Below are 16,224 nucleotides of genomic sequence, written 5' to 3' on the forward strand. Positions count from 1 at the left end.
CTCCAACCTATGGATCAAACCTGAGTCTCCTGCATTGGCAGACGGCTTTTTTACCACCACTGAGCCACCAGAAAAGCCCTTAGGGTGAATATCCTCAGATGCAATTACATTAAATCTCCTATCACTTAAAACATCAGCTATTAGATATTCTTATTGTGGTTTAAGTTGGTTTATTTTTCTTGTTTTAAATTGTCCTTATCTTTAGTCTTAATCCCTCTTATAATGTTTGGTAAAATATTACTCTAGCACTGTGCTCTCATAGTGGGTCTTCAACAGATGTTTTTTAGAATGAAAACCTGGGAGGACCTAATAGCTAGTTTTCTCAGTCATCTTTGTCCTCAACTACATATGTATGTGTGTTTACTTGAGATTCACCTTTATGTTTTTCCCATCCAGTTAGTTGATATTTGATAATTGGTTGTCTTACTACCAATACTGTAGATGTAGGTGGCATTTGTGATACACTATAGGTATTGCCTTTGGACTGTGGTGTTGGAGAAGACTCTTGAGAGTCCCTTGGACTGCAAGGAGATCCAACCAGTCCATTCTGAAGGAGATCAGCCCTGAGTGTTCTTTGGAAGGAATGATGCTAAAGCTGAAACTCCAGTACTCTGGCCACCTCATGCGAAGAGTTGACTCATTGGAAAAGACTCTGATGCTGGGAGGGATTGGGGGCAGGAGGAGAAGGGGACGACAGAGGATGAGATGGCTGGATGGCATCGCTGACTCGATGGACGTGAGTCTGAGTGAACTCCGGGAGTTGGTGATGGACAGGGAGGCCTGGCGTGCTGCGATTCATGGGGTCGCAAAGAGTCGGACACGACTGAGTGACTGATCTGATCTGATAGGTATAGGCTTTTTAAAATTAAAGATCCACTGGGTGTGTGAGAAGTACTTGTTTTCTCTGTTAAGCAATTAAAAACTCTACATTAAAGATGCAATCTGGGTCAGAGGAGATTTCATGGGCTTTGCAGTCAGATAGAGCTGAACTTACTCATTTTTTTTCAGTTATTGTGTGACCTTCGACAAGTTGCATAAATTCCGTGAAGTTTAACTTTCTCTTTTATAATATAAAGGGTTCTATAATATCTGCTGCAATAATAATTATGTGAGTGCTTACTATATGAAAAACCAAGAATTACGGCATAGCAAGTTTAGATAAACCTGCCCTTAGGTCACACAGTCACTAAGAGTGGATGTAAACCCAGAATAGAAATCCGGATCTGCCTAATTGCCAAATTTGTACCTATTTGCTGGTAGGAAAGCCATATAAATAGTCCCTTCTACCCATTTTTTCAAGTAGTTTCTCTACGTTTCAAAAAGAACATTAGAATATATTTATGTTGAAAGGTGATGCCAGTCCAGGTTCAATGCACGATACTGGATGCTTGGGGCTAGTGCACTGGGACGACCCAGAGGGATGGTATGGGGAGGGAGGAGGGAGGAGGGTTCAGGATGGGGAACACATGTATACCTGTGGTGGATTCATTTTGATATTTGGCAAAACTAATACAATTATGTAAAGTTTAAAAATAAAATAAAATTAAAAAAAAAAAGAGAGAGAGAAAAAAATAAATTCAGTTCAGTCACACACACACACACACAAAAGAAAGGTGATTTTAAAAGGCAGCACTTTTTTTTTTCAGTACTCTTTTTTTTTTTTTTTTAAACTTTACATAATTGTATTAGTTTTGCCAAATAAAGGTACCTGTTGGAGAAAGTTCTATAGGTAATTTGGTTCATAAGACCAGATTTTAATTTCAAAGTCTAATAAGTTCCTTGATTATATTTATTCAAATATTACATAAAAAGGAAAAATAGAGTGCATGAACACAGAAAACCCTGGGTAGTCCTCAAGAGAGACAAGATAATTTTTAGAAATGGCTTGATTTTGAGAAAGAGAAATGAGGTTTAAGTATATTAGGAATTAACCATATTTTAATGTTGGTCTAGTTTCAAACAAGTAAGTCTATTTCAGTTCGTGTCAGAGGTGTCTTTAAGTGTAAGGACTTGAAGCGTGTTGTTTTTAGTAGACAAACATGACTACTTGGAACAATATCTTTTTGTAATCCCACCTTTAAAAAGTTGCTGAGCAGGAGAAATCCAGAGACAAGCTGTCTTTGAAGCTTTTTGTGGCATATTTGAGAATTGAGTAGTCAAGAGCTTTGTGTCTTAATGATGTGTCTGCTTTTATGTGTAATGTTCAGTCAAATGCCAAGTTGTAAAACCTTGTCTACCTCCCCACTCCCCCTAATCAAAAAAAAAAAAAAAGGTTGTTTTTCTTCTGTATATTTGCATGGGAATAGGAGAAATAGGCTTTTGTCCTAAGAATAGAAAAAAAGACATTGCACAAATCAAGTGTATTATAGTTGGGTCTAGAACTTCATTGTAAATTGAAACTCTTGACATAGACTGAAAACAACACCTTGATTAAGTACTTAAAGTTAGGATATAAATGCCTTTTTGCTTAGGTCACTGGATCCTAAGTTAAATATCATCCTCTTCTAGTATATAGTTGGGTAGCAGAGTGAAGTGATCTAGAATTTATTACTAAAAGTGTGGTCTGTGGACCAGCAGCGTTGGTGCCTTTTGGAAATGTAAAATGTCAGACCCAGCCCTTAGCCAGCTTAATCAAAGTGTTCGGGTGATTTGTGTGTGTCTCAGAGTCTGAGAAGCACCAGTTGAACATGAGCTATGGACATGAATCTGACCCTTTCTAATGTTGTGACATTGGGCAAGTTATTTAACCTCCTGAGTTTCAATTTCTTTATTTGTAGAACAGAGATAATAATGGTATATGTACAGTGCTTAGAGGAATGGAGTTCACAGGAAGTGCTTCATTAGAATTAGCAAGGCATTTTTAAGGTGTAGGGTACACTATGTGCAGCACATGAGTAATTACAGAGTAAAATGCCAATGTTTGTTACCATGAACCCATTATTAATTTACTGGTAAAGGTATTAAAAATAGCTTTAGGATCATATACTAGTATTATCTTTCTGTATCAGTGTTTCTTGTCATGGAATAGCAAAGTGAAAAGTAGATAACTTACAACTTTTGAGCATGAATAAAATCAATTTAAGTGCAAATTCACAGTAAGAACTTTAATCATCCCATAAATCACCAGGAGGTTGTAGTTGAGGATTTGACCATCTTTGCCAAAAGTACCAAAAAGGCAACACCTTAAGGTTATCATAGGGCTGTTTTCTTTCTACCTGAATTGCCTCATACAACTGTACCTTCTTAGAAAGAGGGTGGAAGAAAGGAAGGGGGAGAATGACCTGCAGACTCTCTTCCTCCCCCCACCTCTTCCTGTCTACCTTCTTTCCTCCATTAACCTCCAAGAGTTGTTGACTTGTGCTTTAGAGGTTGGAATCCTCTGTACATATTAGAGAAGAAAAAGCCTAGTGCCTACATTTTATAATCCTATATGTAGAATTAAGTTTTGCTGTTAATAATTATTTAATATTAGTTTGTAAAAGGACTAGTCAAGCCGAATTTCTGTAAGAACTGTGTAAAAGGTATGTCTGTCTTGTCTGTGGAGGAAAACTACAGACTGCAAAGTTTAAAAGCTGAAAGTGCCCCTTGAGGTCTGTCCTGATGGGGCTTTATCTGTAAACCTACATTGTTGGAAATGCTTCGTAGAGTAACTGTGTGGTTTCCTTTACTCATACAACTGTTAGGTCAGTGGGAAAGAATTACAAGACAGAGCTGCCAAATAAACTATGAAGAACGTAATAGGCAAACTTTTAAAATCTTAGATATGGGCATATCCCAACAATCTGTACTGTTCTAAGGTGTGATAGCTTAGGAGTGAATATGATTTGAATTTAATATATTTTTAAAGAGTGTCAGATTCAGAACTAGCAGATCTATCTCCTGACCCTAACCATGGTCCTAAAGTAAATTGCTTCAGGAAATTGGATCCCAAAGATTACAATCTTTTTCCTTAGGTGGGAAATTTTGAAGTGTGTCTGTATTCCACTGGAGATCAAAGAGATGAAAGAATTTTGTGCTGATTGACGTGACAGCTGTGGATTGAGCAAAACTTCTTTTTGAAAGGGCTGTCTTATCTTGAAGATTATGACTTTGGAGGAACTAAGGTGAAGCAGTAGAAAGAATCAGAACATATGCAATTCTTTAAAAATTTATTGGCTTAAATAAAAATTTGGCATGTGTTATGCGTAATTAAAAAACCCTTTACATTTTGTGCAAAAAAAAAAAAAAAAGCTGAAAGTGCCCTGATATAGAATTAGAATATTTTGTATTTTATTTCACTTTATTTAGGTGTTAAAAGTGATTAAGCATATATAGAATTAGGTTGGGCTTCCCTGGTGGTTCAAATGGTAAAGAATCTGCCTGCATTGCAGGACACCTGGGTTTGATCCCTGGGTTGGAAAGATCCCCTGGAAGAGGGCACAGCAACCCACTGCAGTATTCATTCCTGGAGAATCCCATGGACAGAGGAGCCTGGCGGGTTACAGTCCATGGGGTTGCAAAGGACACAGTTGAGCAACTGACACTTTCACTTTTTTTTTTTTTTAGGAGTAGGTTACAAATAAATCTTGGGAACTCTTGGTAGGCCTATGGTATACTGAGTTTGATGGCCCTACAGATTTTTTTGTTTTGTTTTGAATATCAAAACCTCAGCCTTAGTGATAGACCATTGGGAAAAAATGACTTTGGTGTATGGCAACAGTTGGCCTCCACAGGATTAGGCAACAGAGGCCCACTTAGTCTCTTGGCATCACTGAATGACCCCAGGCTTTCCCCTGAGGGGCAGGACCTGCCTCTCTGCAGTTTATGACATGGATGTGTTACCCCAGGAAAGAACTCTGAAGGGACTGAGCCATTTGTGTCCAGCTTCCCAAACTCCCCAGTCATGTAAGTCATAAATGGGTCTTGGGCTTTCAGTCCGTAGTGTCCATCTGCTATTTTAATACAGAAAAATGTTTCTTGAACCTTACAAGACCTATTACAAAGTAATGTCCTGAGCCAAAAGCAAGTGAAGTTGTAAAACAATGTTTTTAGAAAAATGGTTCTGAAATAAGCCTGGAGTAGTGATTTATAGAGCTAGTCATAAAAGATTTTTCTTCCCTGAGATGAACAGAATACCCATCAACAAAAGTAATAAGGAGCCAAGATACTTTCTTTAGTTTAAAAAAATAGGTATAAAAAATAAATAGTACCATAATAAATCAGATTTACTATGAATATATTCTAGACCCAGACTACTAAAGTAGTCTCCAAGATATAAAGCAAGTTAGACTTAGTGTACTGATTTTCCTTATTACCAGAACCTAAGCAGTGTAAAAGGATTAACTAAAGCATTAAGATACATGCTAATTAAGGGAATGGAAAAGCTTAATAAGAGGAGACCAGATTGACAAGAAACTCTTATTTGTCCCTTTAGTAATAATCAAGCTGTAAGAAAACATGGGAAATCTTTAAATAGAACTGTTTCATTTTCTCCATTCAATTAAACAACAAATATTGTCAACTCTTCCTTCAGTGTGTAACTTGAATTTGAACGTTTCTCTTTATTTGCACAGCAGCCAACATTGTCTAAACAAACACACATGCACACATACACACACAAACACAAGCTTGTTTATTTCTGTGCAGCTGTATCTACCTAAGTGTACACACATACGCTGTGTGTGTATGTGTTTTAAGGGAAAAAATGGCCTGACAAAACTACATGTACTACAGTTGGGTTTTGGAGAAGTAAACCTAAAACAGTTCTTTTTGTTCTGGCCCAGACTTGGTTATTCATCTTAGAGCAGAAGCAGGGAGCATTAAAACACATAGAAGTGGTTATGTCATCAACGAAGAGCGAGTCCATGGTATACAGGCCTCTGTATTAGCTTTATTGGGTGTACAGAAATCATGATTTTGATCTCTTAGGTCAGAAATGTCGGATATGTGTCATGCATGCTAGCACTCCTTTCTGCCTGAGTAGACTCGACTAACTTCCTGTGGTATTGTGGAATTGGCTTCTAGTCCCTCTTAATACCTTTCTCTTCCTAGCAGGCCATTATCATCTGATTATAGATTGTAACATGAAGCCCTTTCAAACTTCTTATATAAGTGAGGGCCCTGGGCAGTGTCATCTCCTAAGGCTTCACATACCATATCACTGTGTTTAGGGCTCTGAAACCTTTATGGCTTTGATCCTAGTTACAGTAGTTAAACTCTAGACTCTCTCCTTTGCAGTGGGCAGCAGCTGAAATCTCTGTTCATTTCTGTTAGCTTTATTTTAGCTGCTTGCGTCTTGCTCTGCTCAGTTGCTCAGTGATGTCCAACTCTTTGCCACCCCATGAACTGTAGCCCACGAGGCTCTTCTGTCATGGAATTTCCCAGGCAAGAATACTGGAGAGAGTTGCTATTTCCTTTTCCAGGAGATCTTCCTGACCCAGGGATTGAGCCTGCGTCTCTCGCGTCTCCTGCTTTGGCAGGTGGGTTCTTTACCACTAGTACCACCTGAGAAGCCCGCATCTTGCCCTGCTGCTGCTGCTAAGTCGCTTCAGTCGTGTCCGACTCTGTTCGACCCCATAGACGGCAGCCCACCAGGCTCCCCTGTCCCTGGGATTCTCCAGGCAGGAACACTGGAGTGGGTTGCCATTGCCTTCTCTGGCTTCTTGCCCTATCCGTGTATAATTTTTTAGTGTCAGCCAAAAATTTTGGTAGATTTCATACTTAGAAACTGGGGGACATGTGCTCTTCTCTTTGAGTCTCTCCTTTTTCGTTTCTTCCCTTCGTTTGCTAGCTGTTTTAGATGCCCCAAACTCTGGTTTTTCAAGCCAGTAATTTAAGTCTGTGACTTTTTAATCTTAATTTTAGCTGTCCCGCATAGCATAAACTGGGACCTGCCTTCAGAATAAAGGTCATTCAAACCAACCACCCAACCTGGAGAAGGACTATTCCCTTCTTCCAAGTATAACCCCCGACTCCCTCTCTACCCACACTTTTGTCTTCTGTGATTTTCTCCCTGCTTTTGGTAGCTCTCAAGTGCCTTTGGTAGTTGATTTTTTAATATTTTGCCCAGAGTTTATAGTTGTCATGGGCAGGAGGATTGCCGCATACAAGAGCAATTGCCCATGCCTTCTTTGTTCTTTCCTTTTCTATGTAATTTATTTATTTTGGTCGCCCTGGTCTTCGTTGCTGTGTGTGGGCTCTCTTTAGTTGTGGGGAGTGGGGGCTCCTCTCTGGTGCGCTGGCTCCCTATTACGGTGGCTTCTCTTGTGGAGCACAGGCTCTAAGTGCAGGGGCTTCAGTAGTGGCAGTGCATGGACTCAGTTGCCAAGTGGCATGTGGCATCCTCCTGGACCAGGGATCGAACCCATTTCCCCTGCATTGGCAGGTGGACTCCTATCCACTGTGCCACCAGAGAAGTCCCCTGTTCTTTCCTTTTTTAAAAAATTGAGATGTAGCTAAAATACCATAATTTATTTATTTCCAATACTGCTTCAGTTATACTGGACTGAAGCTCTGTAACCACTACATAGTAACTCTCCTCTTTCTTCCCCAGCCCCTGGTAACCTTGAATCTAATTCCTGTTTCTATGAATTTGCCTCTGCTAGATATTTCATGTAAGTGGAATCATACAATATGTGGCCTTTTATGACTGGCTTCTTTCACTTAGTATAATGTTTTCAGGATTCATCCATGTGGTTGCATATCTTAACTTTGTTCCTTTCTTTGGCTGAATAATACTCTATTGTATGTATATATTTCATTTTGATTAGCCATTTATCTATTGATGAACATTGTTCCAACCTGTTGGCTATAATATATAAATAATGTTGCTGTGAACATTCACAATGTAAATTTTTGTGTGGACATTATCATTTTTCTTAGAAATATATGTAGGACTATATTCCTGTGTAGGAATATGTGTGTTTTTTTTTTTTTATGTGTGTTTAATTTCTGAATCATGTATGTTTAATCATTTGAGGAACTGCCAGACTGTTTCCCCATGTGGCTGTGCCATTTTACATTCTTACCAACACATGTGGAGGGTTCTCATTTCTCCACATCCTTGCCAACATCTGTAGTCTGTGTTTTGGTTGTAGCCATCACGGTGGGTTAGAAGTGTATTTCCTTGTGGTTTTAATTTGCATTTCCCTGATGGCTAATGTCTCCCTTATTCTTAAAATACCTAAGTCTCTTGACTTGCATGTAATACCACACTTTCTTGGTTTCCCGATTATCTCATTATCTACTTCTTAGTCTCATTTGTTGATTCTGCCTCTTCTGCCTGCCCTTGAAAAATGGAGTTCCTCAGGTACAATCTGGGTCTTCTTGTCTTTCTGAACATTTTTCTTAGGGAACTTTGTTCAGTCTCATGCATTTCGATATCTTCTGTAGTAGAGGCAGTCCTTCTAGGTCTTCATTTTCCTTGACTTTTAGATATGATATCATGAGCCTCCCTTAAGATGACCACCAAGTGACCGGCCAAATTAAAATCTGTGGTTCTAAAATTGTGAGCAGTTTGCTTTTGATTTTCTAAGTGTTAGTTTGAACTTTAGATGAGTGTGTATGTTGGTGTTGGGGATAGAGAGGGAAGCTTTTGAATACCCTTGTTGGCAGCTGGAAATTCTGAGGATTTTTTTGGAGCACCTGGGAATTTGCTCACCTGCTAAGACCTCCTCACTGTGTAGAAGAGCTGTTTCTCATCTGACCAGAAGAGGCTCAAGGAGTCAGTGTCATAGGTGACTGACAGGTTGCTGAGATGGTGGCCTGCTTTCCTCCCTTTTGTATAGGTTTTAGGTGGCTCAGATGGTAAAGCGTCTGTCTGCAATGCGGGAGACCCGGGTTTGATCCCTGGCTTGGGAAGATCCCTTGGAGAAGGAAATGGTAATCCACTCCAGTACTATTGCCCGGAAAATCCCATGGACAGAGGAGCCTGGTAGGCTACAGTCCATGGGGTCGCAAAGAGTCGAACACAACTGAGCGACTTCATGTACATTCACGTTACTGCTTAGTGAGATTGTGGGTCATTCCTTCTTACCAGAAATCTCACTTTCTTCTCCTTTTGGGTTAAGGACAGGTGGGAGTCAATAATAAGTAAATTTTTATCTTCAGTCTGCAAGTGTTCTTTGTCATTTTGTGATACCAAAGGTGAGCCTGAGATAATCTATTACTAAGTTTATGTGTGTATGTGTGCTCAGTCATGTCCGACTCTTTGCAACCATGTGGATTGTAGCCTGCCAGCTCCTCTGTCCATGGGATTTCCCAGGCATGAACACTGAGGTGGGTTGCCATGCCATCCTCCAGGGGATCTTCCCAACCCTGGGATTGAACCTGAACCCACGACTCCTGTGTCTCCTGCATTGCAGGCGGATTCTTGGCTGCTGAGCCATTGGGGAAGCCTGAGAAACATCTATTACCAAGTTTACACCCAAATTTATAAGCCTGAGACAGATTTGTTGTTCATGTGCTAAGTTGTGTCCCACTCTTTGCAACCCCATGGACTTCAGTTCGCCAGGCTTCCCTGTCCTTCGCTATCCTAGAGTTTGTTCAAACTCATGTCTATTGAGTTGGTGATGCTATCCAACCATCTCATCCAATGTCGCCCTCTTCTCCTCCTGCCCTAAATCTTTCCCAGCATAAGGGTCTGTTCTAGTGAGTCAGCTCTTTGCATCAGGTGGTCAAAGTATTGGAGCTTCAGCTTCAGCATCAGTCCTTCCAATGAATATTCAGGTTGATTTCCTTTAGAATTGACTGACTGTCTCTTAAAACATTGCCTGTAAATTGATGATTCTCAAATGTATGTCTCCAGTTCCCACCTCTATCCTCAGCTCCAGGAGACTACCTGTAGGGCAGTGAAATGTCAGGATGACTGCTTATAATATGCATTTGGTTCAAATTAGAAGAGAAGGCCATTTGTTTTCTAATCTAAGCTATAGATAGGGTGAGTAAAAAGTGCACAAAAAACATAAAACAAATTTCAAAGGGGGAAATAGTGCAATAAATTCTGATCTAAATATCAATCAAATTAAAACTTGGTACACTTTGGAGCAACTGGTCATAGCCAGAAAGGGTATTGTATTGTGGCATTCGGAGCATTCTTTTTCTAGTAGCAAAAGGGTCATGACCTTATAAGCATAGAGAACAAAATGTGTAGGGAAAGAGCAAATCAGCCAACATGGCATGGTCAGCTTCCCTTGCCCCACGTTTTGTAAATGATTACGTAACAGCTGAGATCACTTATAGCGCTGTGCACGCACGTCATGAGGTACTCACTTGGCCACGGGCAGCTTTTTGTTCTGTAAGCATATGTAAGCTCCGCCAGGAAAGCCCTTGTGGGTGTTTTGTGTTAGGTTATATTATGGCTGCTGCTACAGCTGTTGTGACAGCCAGGAGAGAATAAACATGTCTGCAATTCCTATGGCTCCTCGCATTTTCTTCCAGCTTCTTCTTAGCTCATGTCTTGTCTACTATGGACTCAGTGAACAGTGTGCACAGTGAGATACAGTGAGAGAAGTGTAATCTTAACGTGCCATTTGACCTGTTGTTGAGCAATGTCCTTTATTGGTTTTTACCTTTAGAGTCATCCTTTAGACCAGTGGTCTTCAGAGTTGAGTCCCTGGACCAGAAGCATCCCTGGGAACTTGAACTGCAAAGATTCAGGCCACATCTCAGATCTGTAGAATCAGAAACTCACCAGGTGAAGTCGAAGTCTTGTGTTTTAACATGTTCTCCAGGTGATTCTGATTCACATTGCAGTTTAAGAACCACTGCTATGGACAATGCATGAAAGACACATAAAATTGTGGCTATATAATGGAATGTGAATTTTATTTTATTAAAAAAAATATGTATTTATTTGGCTGCACCAGGTCTTAGTTTCCTTTATGCAGAATCTAATTCTCTGACCAAGGATAGAACCCAGGGCCCCTGCATCGGAAGCATGGAGTCCAGCCACTTAGCCAAGGAAGTCCCTGGAATGTGAATTTTAAATCTTAAGAATGTAGGACAAGAATAAAGCAGAGCTGAGGGAAGTTGGAAGGAGATGTAGAAGAATGGGTACAGGTTCTGATAGTCTTGTTTTGTGAAGGATCATCAAAGTATTTTGTATTTGATAGAACAAAAAAGAAATTGGTAGTATATCTAAAAAGTAACGAACTAAAATTAGTGATATACATTGAGAGGAATAGAGAGGGTGTTTATGGCAAGTGTAAGTTAACTAAAGCATCAGTCCTATCAGATGTATCTCATAGATACCTGTAGGTGATAAATTAAGCTGCTGCTGCTAAGTCGCTTCAGTCGTGTCCGACTCTGTATGACCCCATAGATGGCAGCCCACCAGGCTCTCCTGTCCCTGGGATTCTCCAAGCAAGAACACTGGAGTGGGTTGCTATTTCCTTCCCCAATGCATGAAAGTGAAAAGTGAAAGTGAAGTCGCTCAGTCGTGTCCGACTTTAGCGACCCCATGGACTGCAGCCTACCAGGCTCCTCCGTCCATGGAATTTTCCAGGCAAGAGTACTGGAGTGGGGTGCCATTGCCTTCTCTGAGGTGATAAATGAAGAAATATTGGTAAAAGTGAATTATTTAGAAAATTAAGAGTAACTGCAGGAAAACCCCTAAAATGAAATAGTTAAATATGATTGCCTTTAGGAACAGGAGAACGGAACCCTTGGTCCTCCTTGATTTTTTTAACCATATGCTATATATTACTTTGATTACAAATTTAAAGACAAAAGAAAACATGCTTCAGTTGCGGAGGAGTATCCACTCATTAAATTGCAGAAAGGGCTGCCTGCCACTGTTCTGAGCTCTTTTTCATATCGTTGAAAGCCTCTGATTCTTGTAATAACACATGGCACTTCTGTTTGAGTGTTAGATGAGTGGGTTTGTAGAGGTGTGGTGTGTGTGTTTTTCTGAGGCTCCTGTGGCTTGTGCTGGGTCATTAATCTTTAGTTTATATTCTTCCCATGTTTTTTTTTTTTTATTATTACTTAAAGAGCATCAAAATCATTGGAAAACAAAAATCAGGCATTTTAGTTCAATGCTTACATATTTTTATAGAATCATCCATAGCATAAGACTTCATAAGTAACAACTTAAGCTTTTATTTCCCAAGATAGGTCTGAATGTTTTCCACTTTCTATATTTGAATTGGGCTTCCTGCTAACTAGCTTTTAAAGGTTAATGAGATTAAGAGCCAAATTTGGTGCCTGTGCAGTTCTTAACCTAGTTGACTTTATGAGCTGTCTTCCTCCATTTTTATAGAACTTCTTTTATATCCAAATGTAATGATCTATTTATAGATAAGAGATAAAGTGTTTTAATTTTACTCAGGGGATCCCTGATGAGCCCCAAATGAAATCCAAGTGAAACAATAAGCTGAGCTCCAGTGCATTATCCTTATGCTAGCTGAAGCTTTAATCCTCTCATAAAATATTTATCTATGCTTTTTATCACAGATATAAAGATCTTTTCCATTGGAAGGTATATTTTATTAGTTTGCTAATTATGGCTGAAATGAAAGACAAAGTGTGAATGCATTCTTAGTTTTAAATATGTTTTTAAATTGGTTAAACCAGTTAAAAAGCTTTATTTTGGAATAATTTTAATATTATAGAAGAGCGAAGAAATAGTACAGAAGACTCACATGTCTGTTATCCAAATTCAGCAAATTTTAACTTTTTGCTACATTCAGTTCAGTTCAGTTGCTCAGTCGTGTCCGACTCTTTGCGACCCCATGAATCGCAGCACGCCAGGCCTCCCTGTCCATCACCATCTCCCGGAGTTCAGTCAGACTCACGTCCATCGAGTCAGTGATGCCACCCAGCCATCTCATCCTCTGTCGTCCCCTTCTCCTCCTGCCCCCAACCCCTCCCAGCATCAGAGTCTTTTCCAATGAGTCAACTCTTCACATGAGGTGGCCAAAGTACTAGAGTTTCAGCTTTAGCATCAGTCCTTCCAAAGAACACCCAGGACTGATCTCCTTTAGAATGAACTGGTTGTATCTCCTTGCAGTCCAAGGGACTCTCAGGCGTCTTCTCCAACACCACAGTTTAAAAGCATCAGTTCTTCGGCACTCAGCTTTCTTCACAGTCCAACTCTCACATCCATACATGACCACAGGAAAAACCATAGCCTTGACTAGACGGACCTTTGTTGGCAAAGTAATGTCTCTGCTTCTGAATATGCTATCTAGGCTGGTCATAACTTTCCTTCCAAGGAGTAAGCATCTTTTAATTTCATGGCTGCAGTCACCATCTGTAATGATTTTGGAGCCCCCAAAAATAAAGTCTGACACTGTTTCCACTGTTTCCCCATCTATTTCCCATGAAGTGATGGGACCAGATTAGGTTTATCATATTTGTTTTTTCCTCTGTCTATACTCACACTCATACACACACACACACACACACACACACACACACAGGCACACACTACTTTTTGAGAGTATGCTGCATACATAATGTCTCTTTTACTTAACACTTTATTGTGTCTTTCTGAAGAACAGCAATATTCTCTTATATCACCACTGTATACTCAATAAAATCAAGAAAACTTAACATTCACACAATACTTGTATCTTTAGTCCATATTGCCAATTTTTTCAATTGTTCTAATAATGTCCTTTGTGTGTTTTTCCCCTTCCCATTCAAGATCCAGGCTAGAATTGCTTGTGTTTGTTATTGCTTGGTAGTTTTCTTTAACCTGGAATATTCCTCAGCCTTTCTTAGTCTTATGACATTAATATTTTTATGATGTTAATATTTTGGAATACTGCAGGTGGTTGTTTTATAGTACATTCCTAAAACAGGGTTTGTCTGGTGTTTCCTCATGGTGAGACTTGGGTTATTCACCCCTAGCCAGAGGGCGACATAAACGATGTGTTCTCCCCGTCTCATGTCAGGAGGCACACAATGTCCATGTGCTCCTCACTGATAAAATTTTGATCACCTGGTCAAGGTACTGCCTAGGTTAAGTAGTTACGATTTTCCCCTTTGTAACTTGTAAGCCAGTTTGTGGGGAAGATACTTTGAGACCATGGAAACATCTAATCCTCATCTTTTTTTGTTTCTGCATGTGTTTAGCATCTCTTTATGATTGGTTCTTGCCTGAACCAAAATTTACTGTGATGGTTGTAAAATAACGATTTTTATTTTTATTTATTTATTCAAATCTAAACTTATTTATTTTAATTAGAGGCTAATTACTTTACAATATTGTATTGGTTTTGCCATACATCAACATGATTCCTTTTACTCCCTCTATATTTATGAATGTTTATTCTCTTCAAAGGAAGAGCCCCCCCTTCTTAATTACTTATTATCTGTTGATAACAGTATGGTAGGTTCAAAAAAATAAAAAGCTGATTTTATTCAGTGAGTTACAATCCATCATTGTTCTTTTTGCTTAGATGTTGAAGTTATCAAAGATTTGACTAAAAGAGCCCCTTAAATCTGGCTCTTGTATTTTTGATCTGCCTCCATATTTTTTAAACACTCTTTTTCTCTGGTGCAACAGACTGTTTTAGGTTTGTCTAGTATATTCTCCCTCCTTGGATCAGCCATTTTTATGAATTCCTTTAGATTCTTTTTTTAAAAAAAAATTTCAATTTATTTTTAAACATGTTATTGAAGTATAGTTGGTTTACAATGTCAATTTCTTCTGTACAGCAAAGAATATGTGATTCAGTTACACATATATGTATCCTTTTTCACATTCTTTCTTTTATGGTTTATCACAGGATATTGAATGTAGTTCCCTGTGCTATGCAGTAGGACCTTGCTTTTTATCCATCCTATATATAACAGCTTGCATCTGTCCTTTAGCTTCTTTTGATATCCTAACAACCACGTCTAGACTATGAGGTAGCGAAATTTACAATATTTAGGGCTTTTTCCACCAAGGGAAATTGTGGGAAGAGGAAAAAGACCCAGATTAAAGAAGTAGTTGGTAAGACTTCACCTGTTTTGGGAGGTGTGTTTGATAACGGAGGTGGTGACAGTGGAGAGCAGATGGCCAACAGCAGAGGCCACTCCAGTGGGTGGCCAAAGAGACTGGCCAAATGTGACCGTCCTCCTGGTTCTTCATGGCATGTTTTATACTTGTCATACCAGGATTCCACAAGTTCCCTTCTGCTCTAGTGATGGACTGTGGAGGTACTGAATGGGCTAGTGGGTACTGGGTTTAGGATGGAAAGGCTGCCATGTGTAGTGACTTAGTGAGCAAAGGCAGATGACTGTGGTTGTGGACCATGGCAGTGTGTGGTAGCACAGTGTCCCAACAAGCCATTTGGCAGGGGTAAGGGATGGAGAGAGGGATTAAGTACAAAGAAGCACCCCAAGAGAATTTGGGGAATGATAGAACTTTTCTGTCTATGCATTTTTGAAAAATTATAGAATTGTATATCAAAAGAGTGATTTTAATAAGGTATAAATTTTTTTAAAAGGCATGTTGGGTGTTTCTTGTCAAGGTAAAGAGAAGCCATTCTTCATTGTATAAAAACTCTAGTGTCAAACATTGTGCATCTCTTGGCCTAAATAAAGGAATGATGCATTGATTCCCAATGTTTTAGTGATAGATGTCCTTCCACTATCTCTTTCAAACTGTAGAACTTCTTCCATTAATTTATATTTTAGTATCAGCACTGAATCCCTATGCCAGAGCAAGAGTTATTAGCAGGGTATTTGACACAATTCCAAAAGTAGATGCCATCATATTTTGGTCATCTTCAGAGTGATGGCAGTGTCGAGTTCCTACAGGTGCATTACTTCCCAGGTTTGTGAATTAGTCCATTTTTCCTGAAGCAAGTCACGTTGTTGGAGAGAGGATCCAAATTATTTGGTAAAACACTGACTCCTGCTATCTCTGTTGGGTTTGATGAGATATATTTTGACAGGAATCCATCAACTGGTATTTGGTCACTTCCCCTCCTCCAGCTGTATTAATATATAGTTGAATATTGTGAAAGTTTAAAATGTACAATGTAATGATACGTGTATATATTGCAAAATGTTTACCACAGAAAGGTTAGTCAATATATCATTCACCTCATGTAATCACCATTTTTTGGTTGTTATTGAGGGAAGTTTTCCATCTTCTCCTTATTATTACCATCTTGAAGGATAGTAGCATCTGGAAAGCATAAATAAGAGGTTTCAGTTCAGTTCAGTTCAGTCGCTCAGTTGTGTCCGAGGTTTAGCTGAGAGCTTTTCATTTTTTTTAAATTTTCCCTGCATTTAGTGCTTCTCACT

At 39.3% G+C, this 16,224-nt stretch overlaps 1 protein-coding gene and 1 non-coding gene across 3 annotated transcripts in view; both read left to right on the forward strand.

Annotated features, from left to right (window-relative positions):
• The window catches only part of SMYD3 (SET and MYND domain containing 3), a 739,559-nt gene that overhangs the window by 31,214 nt on the left and 692,121 nt on the right, over nucleotides 1-16,224 (forward strand). The window lies entirely within an intron of this gene.
• LOC139176564 (small nucleolar RNA SNORA18) lies at nucleotides 3,585-3,711 on the forward strand. Its single transcript, XR_011561026.1, has one exon. It is a non-coding gene; the product is annotated as a small nucleolar RNA SNORA18 (small nucleolar RNA).

The sequence above is a fragment of the Bos indicus genome, chromosome 16 (genome assembly GCF_029378745.1).
Source record: "Bos indicus isolate NIAB-ARS_2022 breed Sahiwal x Tharparkar chromosome 16, NIAB-ARS_B.indTharparkar_mat_pri_1.0, whole genome shotgun sequence".
Taxonomy (NCBI): domain Eukaryota; kingdom Metazoa; phylum Chordata; class Mammalia; order Artiodactyla; family Bovidae; genus Bos; species Bos indicus.